This window comes from Myodes glareolus, chromosome 11 (assembly GCF_982192425.1).
Source record: "Myodes glareolus chromosome 11, mMyoGla1.1, whole genome shotgun sequence".
In the NCBI taxonomy this organism is placed as follows: domain Eukaryota; kingdom Metazoa; phylum Chordata; class Mammalia; order Rodentia; family Cricetidae; genus Myodes; species Myodes glareolus.
In genome coordinates this window covers 2773447-2781739 of record NC_142036.1, presented here as the reverse complement: position 1 = coordinate 2781739, position 8293 = coordinate 2773447, and positions in this window count along the sequence as shown.

The following is an 8293-nucleotide window of genomic DNA, read 5'->3' as shown; positions in this document are numbered from 1 at the left end:
GTATATCTATATTTATAGTGTGTGTGCGCATACATGCACAGGTGCAGATGCATGTGTTTGATGTTAGCTTCATTGCTTTATACCTTAGGTTTCCCCTTAGTGAACCTGGAGACCACTGATTTGGCAATGTTGACTGGCCACTGGCCTTCAGGGACTCACCTATGTCTACAGCTCCCCCACTACAGTTACAGACCTGTATTACCATCTCAGGGCTTTCCCTAAGTGCCAGGGATCCAAACTTAGGACCCTATGCTCATGCAGCAGACATTTTACTGTATAGACCTCCATCCCAATCCCAATAATGAGCTTCATTGCAGCATTTTCACACATGTGTATAATCTACTTTGGTGGTATGTACTTTCTCATTGATCTATTTTATTCCCTTTACTCATGTCCCCTTCCTCTTTATTATACAGAGTTTCAGGTATAGAGCTAATAACAAAGTGCAGAAATGAAAAAGCAGTTCTCAATTGGTTGGCATATGAGTCTCTTCAAAATGAATAGTGGCATATGAGAAAGACCAAAACTACTTTCTATTCTACAATTATTGTGAGATGGATCTGCTCTTTGTTCCATAAGACCTCCCCTGCAATTTTTTATTATTTATTTATGATTGAAATATTCATTTACATTGAAAGTATTAGGAAAAGATGACATATAAAATGAGGGATGAACTAACTTTGTAAGAGCATAACTAGGTGAACACTGTTGATTCTCTGTGGTTGAAAAACATGAAATAGTAAACACGTGCCTTCTGAGTTATGCAGTGATTTTCTGGAGGGTCTTTGGCTATGGAAGAAGCAAAGCAAACACTACAGTGCAAGAACAAGGGTATAACCCATTTGTTCCTTTGTTAACTAAATAGGAAATAAGAAATTTACTTTTGATATAGTCCCTCAGGACTATGAGTACATGAATCATATAGATTCATTCAGTTCATCTTTGCTGGGATTAAGACTTGATTTTGATTTAGCTCAGCTAATTATGAACTTTTAAATAATATCTTGGATGTGTCCCTGAAAAAGACATCAAAACAAGACACTCTTCATCTCAAAGTGTTTCCACCTCATATTAGGTAAACAAAAGGACACAATAATGAATAGAAGGCAACATTGTATCCACACCATTGCTGATATATGAATAAAGAAGGGTTCAGAATGTAGAATGCCCACTTCCTATTTTGGGTGGGAAACAAAGAAGGCTTTGTAGAAAAAAAAAATGACACGTTGGGGGGAAAGTAGGCAAAACAAAAACAAAATGTAGCAGGCAGGTAAGTGATTAAACAGGATGATAGAAAATGTGAACCAGTCCGGAGAAAGCATGCCAGATGGGGTGGAACATTAAGGAGGAGACAAGCCAGGTGTTGTGGCGCACACCTTTAATCCCAGCATTTAGGAGGCAGAGGCAGGTAGATGTCTGTGAGCTTGAGGTCAGCCTGGTGTACAGAGTGAGTTCGGTACAGCCAGGGCTGTTACAGAGAAACTCTGTCTAAAAACAAAACAAAACAAACAACAGCAACAAAGAAGGAAAAAGAGGAAGGAAGAGGAGGAGGAAGAGGAAGAATAAGAGATATCAACTTCAATAAGTCTCCTGAAGGCCAGTGACTTATTTTCCAAAGAAGTGAGAAGCTATTAAAATTCATGGAATTGAAGAGTGGCCAAACAGGGTGCAAACATGTAGAGAGCACAGATCAGTGGATGAAGCAACAGAATTCGGTAGTTACAATTACGCTTCAGTCATTGTGTGAGTGTATAACATAATGACAGGTTTCCTGTCATTTAGAAGACAAATGTCTGGGAGATGAAATCTTTTTTTTCTGATTGGTACAAATGCACTGCATAAGGTAATGGTATCTACAGGTATATACACCTTAAAGCAGAAGATAGGGTGGGTGAGGGATTTGGATGATAGTTCACACAAAAACAGAAGCTCCACTTGGGAAAAAACCTGAAGAATATACTTGGGAAACAGTGAAAGAAGGTATATGACTTCATGTCATGAGAGTTACACTAAGAGACAACTAGTGTTCAAATGTCAACCCACCAGAGGAGTGACTCTCTGATGGAGGTTAATCCTGCCCAGACAAAGCCTGCAGGACCATTGACTCTGGAAACTGTTGCTTACTTTTGCGAAAGTAGCTCGGTGTCTCCCAAATACCTGCGTTATGATGTGTATGTGTACATGTAATCTCATGACTGTATCTCTCTTTTACCGATACATACATCTGTGGATGGTCAGGAGGATAACTTTTTATTTGGCTGTATAATTATATGGGACGTGCTTCATAACTGGATCTATTTGTCCCACAAGGACTGTGGAGATTTAAAAATCTGCCTTGTTCTTTTTCTCAGACTAACTACGCACAATTAGTTCCCTTTCACCTCAGAGCAAGTCCAAACTAGACTAAAGATTTTTCACAATTGGATAATAAGTTTGGAACTTCATAGCTATTCTACAAGGTCAGAAATGCAGATGTCTAACCAAGGTTGCTACACAAAACACCCTAAGAAAAGCTTGCCAACTCTTTTCTTGTCAGTCTATTAACAATAGACCCATGTCTCGAAGTCTGCCACTGGGCACTGCGCCCCTTATCTGGTTACAATTTTACTCCTTGAAACCCTTGTGTTGCCAAATCAATGGCAATTCCATATTGCTTACCCTAGGAATGTGTTTTTGACCAATGAGAAGTAACTCTTGTAATTTCGCTATAACTTCAGGCTCCTGGGAGAAAGAGAGTTTTGAGGAGAAGAAGCTAGCAGGAATTAGAAGTAGGGCAGGAGAATTAGAATAGAATCTGTGTGAGGGTTTGCCAGAGAAAAAGTCCTGTTTGTTTATAGCATCTGATTCTGTATTCTGAAAAGTGTTTTGGGCCTGGACACCAAGGCTTTCATTTAACTTCAGAGATGAATGACAGAAAATGACCAAAAATAAAAGACAAGGCATTCAAAAGAAAAATCAGTTCAAAAGAGGAGTAAGGAAGGGCTGAAGAGGACAGAGAAATTGTTCCATATCGAAGGTCTGTTGGCTGTGATGGCTGAGCATCACGGTGGACATGTCAAGCATGAGGATGAAGTAGTGGTCAGGAGGGTGGAGCAGAAATGAGCTAGAGTTATACACATAACTATGGTGTCTGGATCTCAAGGAGTTCATAAGAGAGCAAGACAGCCTGCAGACAGGCAAGCAGAACACAGTGGGGATTAGAAGAAAGCCTCATTTTTGCCACATTTTGCTCATTAGCTGTCAAAAACTAAAGAAAAGTAGCCTGCAGTTTTAGCAATGTGGGTGTCGTATAGCTTGGTTCCTTTCCAGTTCTGCCAACCGTCAAATGTAGTCAGTCAGCTTTTATAAGCAAACATACCATGTTTTTATTATGAGCTTAGCTAGGAGCGCTGACAGGAGAGACATTCTGACTGAAAGTAGGGTCGCTTGCAACTAGGAATGTGTGAGTGGGGGAATAGAAACACAGAAATCAAATATAAAGGAGCAAAGGAAAAATCCAACTGAGAGTATTCTTACTGGACCATTGTAAGTACTGCTGATGATTCCACATCTCATTTGCTGTGTTTTCCTTAATCTGATACTAAAATTAATTTATAATTTCTAAGTCCACAAAATCAATGAGAAGGAAAAATAGATGAAAGCTGTCCAGGGCAGCAGAAAGCAGTGCAGAGATAAACATGTCTTCCTTGTGTCAAAAAGGAGGCTTGTTATCATATCGGCTGAGAGTCTCTCCTCATATTTTAGGGTCCAGTAGAGGTATTTATTAATAATACTGCTGTCAAACTTACCTTGTTATGATGGCATCGGTAGTTAAGAAAGTGTGTGTTCCACACAGTTGCCTAGAAATTTATTGTTAAATGAACTTCATCTTAATTTACCCACTGTTCTCACATTTTATGATCCTTTTTTAAAAACTATTAATATTTCAGTTTTCTGGTGGTAAATTGCCGGATCACTTTTTACAGAGACAGTTGCATCAAATGTGCCAGTGTGGCCATCGGCTTAGACGATGTTCTCAGGCATTCTGACTTAGGAGATCATTGGTACTGAAATGAAGCATCTGTAAAAACAGGAAGAAAAAGGCTCAGTAGGTTTGGTGACATATTCTTGTACTTAATGGTTCAAGTTCCTCTTATCATGGGTCTATTTTCTAATAGGTATGTTTAGAAACTATACTTTAATTTTGTGATACATGGCAAATTCAACATAGTTTCTGAAAATAAATAATTTGAAATTAAGTCCTGAAAAACAGAGCTGGGAATTTGATTTACAGTTAAAACATAATGACTCCTTTGGCCTAGTCTGTCTGAAAACGACTTAATAAGGCCATAGCAGCATTAACATTTTATATGCCAACTTAAAAATGAAAACATAAGATACAAGGTTGGCTAGAATGTGTAAGTGGGCTCATTTTTTCAATGAAGAAAAATATCAAGTACTAGTCATTGAATACCAACTCTGTCTTTTGATATTTGAATTCTGAAACAAAGCTAATGTCTCTGTGCTGTCACCTATTCTGTGGTGGGGTTAGATAGGAGCACAACTATAAAATCACCCAGCATTCTAATACTCAAGAATAATTAATAACAGTCACTAAAGTAGTTGAAAGAAAATGTTCTTAGGAGTGTGCTACATCAGTGGGTAAAGGTATCCACAACACAGACAAGCCAAGACATCTCTAAAGCACAAAGTATAGGAGCAATCTAAGCTGACAGACAAAATCAAGTGCCAACATCTCCAGGTTAGGTCTGTATGAAATGCAACATTTCTAATCACTTAATCTAACATAGTATGTCTGTCAGTGCCATTCAGGCCACTTGCTGAATTAACTAGAATGGTTTTAAAAGAAATAGTAAGCTATATTTAAATGTCATTGACATATTATTTTTTAAATATTAATGCATTTAATTAGCACTTTATAAATAGAAATGTAAAACTTGTTAATGAGTAATGTAAACTAATGCTTGCAGGAGAATCAAAGAGATAAATAAATAAATAAATAAATAAATAAATTTAAAAAAGGAGAGAATCAAAGAGAAAAATTTGGAACTTTGTAAATAGCATTTGAAACATAACAAACATGGGTTGGGTTGTTTTAAAAATATAATATTAGAGATGGAGTCTATCTGAAAAAACTGTTCTTACCATGATGAGCTGCTTTTTCAAATATTTGAATTTGGACAATTTCTTTTATGCATTTCGAATTTGTTCTAAATTATTATCACACATTTTCTGTTTTATTTATTAAAAGTCATATGTAAAATTTTATTACAGAAACAGAAATACATTTAACACATAACGGTTCATAAATTATAGAAAAATGTGCCCTAGAATTTCTTTCTCAACACCATGAATTTTCACTTAGAGAAACTAAACCCAAAACACCCACACCAATGTGCACCTAAATCCTTCCGTGAGATTCCTTAATTAAAGATGGCTCATGGACTGTGGTTGTTAGGAAGCACATTGAAGCATTCATTAATACTTTACTCAAAAATTCTATTATAATACTGAAAAAAGTATCTGTCAACAAGAATGTGATTCCTTAAGAATGGGATTTCAGAAGTTTATGGTGGCTGCAAGTTATGATGGACTCACCAGCTAGAAGGAAAATATATGTAGTTCTTACTATAAAAGTTTAATCTAATTTTCATTTACATGCTTTTAAAACATTCAAGTATTTCACTACCTTTGAAGATACCTAGGGACTCCTAGTGCAGAGTGTGTCGAGGTCAGGGTGCTGTGCTGAAGGAGCAGTTTTGTTTCAGCCTTCTCTGAGGATACTGGGAAACTTATTGGGTCAGTGGTTCTTGATACTATTCCACCCGTTGATTCTGATAGCATGATTTTGGTGACTCTTCCTATACTGAATAAAATGTAAAACAGTCAAACATCTGAATGAACCAGTCTACATTCATAAAAATGAAACTTTATAATGCAATAAATGCTTGTAAAGATGCTTCAATAATATGATTTGATGATTCCCAAGACTATAGAGGGAATGAAGTTTATTATTTTCACTGGCTGGTGACTTGAACATTTTTATCCATGTCATTTTTACTTTTAGCAGAAATTGCATAATCAGGAAAATGAAATTGATGTATATCTACTGTGAACTAAATTGTGCTCTTCCCTGATTCTCATGCTGAAATCCTAACCCTTCCACTTCCAAATGTGACTATATTAGGTAAAGGAAGTTTGTTATGGTAGGTCTCTAATCCAGTCTGAGTGCTGTCCTTATAGGAGGACATACGCAGAAAGAAGGTGAGGACATAGGGAGGAGAGTCACCGACGAGAGACAGACTGACATCCCAGGAAAAATCAGAGTGGGCTGCAGTTGTTTCTGGACCCCAGACTCCAGACTGTGAGAGAAGCATGTTTTTGGTTATGGCCATCCAACAAATCTGTGATGACAATATGTGTAGGTCTTTGAAGAAAAAGCATGGAAAGATTCACACTTTCATAAAAGTAACTGTGTACCCGTTCTGCTCTCGTGGGGACCGGCTCACTCCCTCCAGCTTCCTCTTACATTTTATTCTCGTTTCACATGCAGGGTCCTCAAGCTCCTCTGACCTCTTCTTTTTTTCTCCTTGGTTTCCTAGCTGTTTCTCTAGCCACCTCTTGGTGTGTCTTGCAGGAAAACATGACAGAATCATTGACTTTAAACTGTTAGTTCTGCTTTAATAAAGAAAATGTGCATAAAACCGCACAACACATAACATTTTGACATTTTAACATGTGACATTTTAGTACATAAACTATCAGTGTTAAGCACACTCATTTGTGGAAGTGACCTTCAGCAGTTGTTAGCCCTGCAAAACTGAAACTCTGCTCTATGACCCATCTTTCACCTTTTCCCATAAGTTCATGGCAGACACATAGCTATCTCACGCATTTGTGTGCTGGTCACTCATCTTTTGCTGTGATCCACCAGGCCTACCAAGACAACTTATAGAAGGAAGGGTTTGTTTGAAGTTAGACTTGATAGTGGTGAGAACGCATCACAACAATCAGACCTGCAAGCAGTGATTGGCAGTAGGCTTTGAAACCTCGAAGCCCCCTCCATTCATACACTTCCTCCAGCAAGGGCACACCTCCTTAGCCTCCCCCAACAACTCCACTTCTGAGGATCAAGCTTTCAAATGTTGGAGACCACAAGGGACATTTTCCTTCAAACCATTACATACAAGCTCTCTTTTTCTGTGACTGGCTTATTTCACCTTACACAGTGCCCTCAGAGTGGGTCTGTGCTGAAATGGACAAGGATTTTCTTTTCTTGTAGACTGAGAGATGCTGCATACGACATACATACCACATTTTATTTAACCCTTCACCTGCTGATGAACTTTTTGCTTTTCCCTACCTCCTAGCTGCTGATCAGAGAGTGGATATGCAAATATTGTTATAAGATTCTACTATTTGGGCTGGTGAGATGGCTAACTAGGTGCCTGTTGACCTAAGTTGGATCCCTGGAACCCGTGATGGATGGAGAACAAACATACATATGAATTATGGGTTAATTTAATTTGTGAAAGGTAGTTAGTAATAAATCTGAGAAATAGGCCAACAGTTTATAATTACTATAAGCCCCTGTGTGTTTATTTGGGACTAAACAGCTTTGGGACTGGGTATAACAGAAACTTCCATCTGCAAATGTCACCCAATGTGGGGCTTGAACCAATGACTCTGAGACTAAGAGTCTCTTGCTCTACCAACTGAGCTAGACAGGCTATTTTGTATTTCTGATCTTCAGCTTGAACCCTGATATCTGTCTCTGGGTTTTTATTATTCATGCTACAATACCATGGAACTGTCTTATATAAAAATATACTTTAATCTATTAGAAATACAACAACTAAAAAGAGAAAAGTTAATGACGATAATTACATGGAAAATATACTATAGAGGTTTTATAGGTTCCTTTAGAGAACCCTGACTAATGCAGTAAGCTACATAGGCATGGATAGGCTTGGAAGCCATTTACAATAGACACTCTCTTTATAACATAATTAGCTTTGGACCCCACCTCTCATTTACCATGTGAAAGTGTGGAAATACAAAGACAGGTTGTTTGTTTATTTTCTTTTAATACTCTTAATAGTAAATTTCTCATGGTCAAAATGATGGAATCCAAGATCTTATTTCTATGTCTGGTTCTAGGTGGAGTTGCCATATTCTTATCTGTCCACAGCATTAGAACATTATATACTATTATTGTCCACTCTATAAAGAGTTAATCCAAGTAGGTCTGCCAGTTACCTAGTTAGATTATCCTTCAGGAAAGTTGATTCAC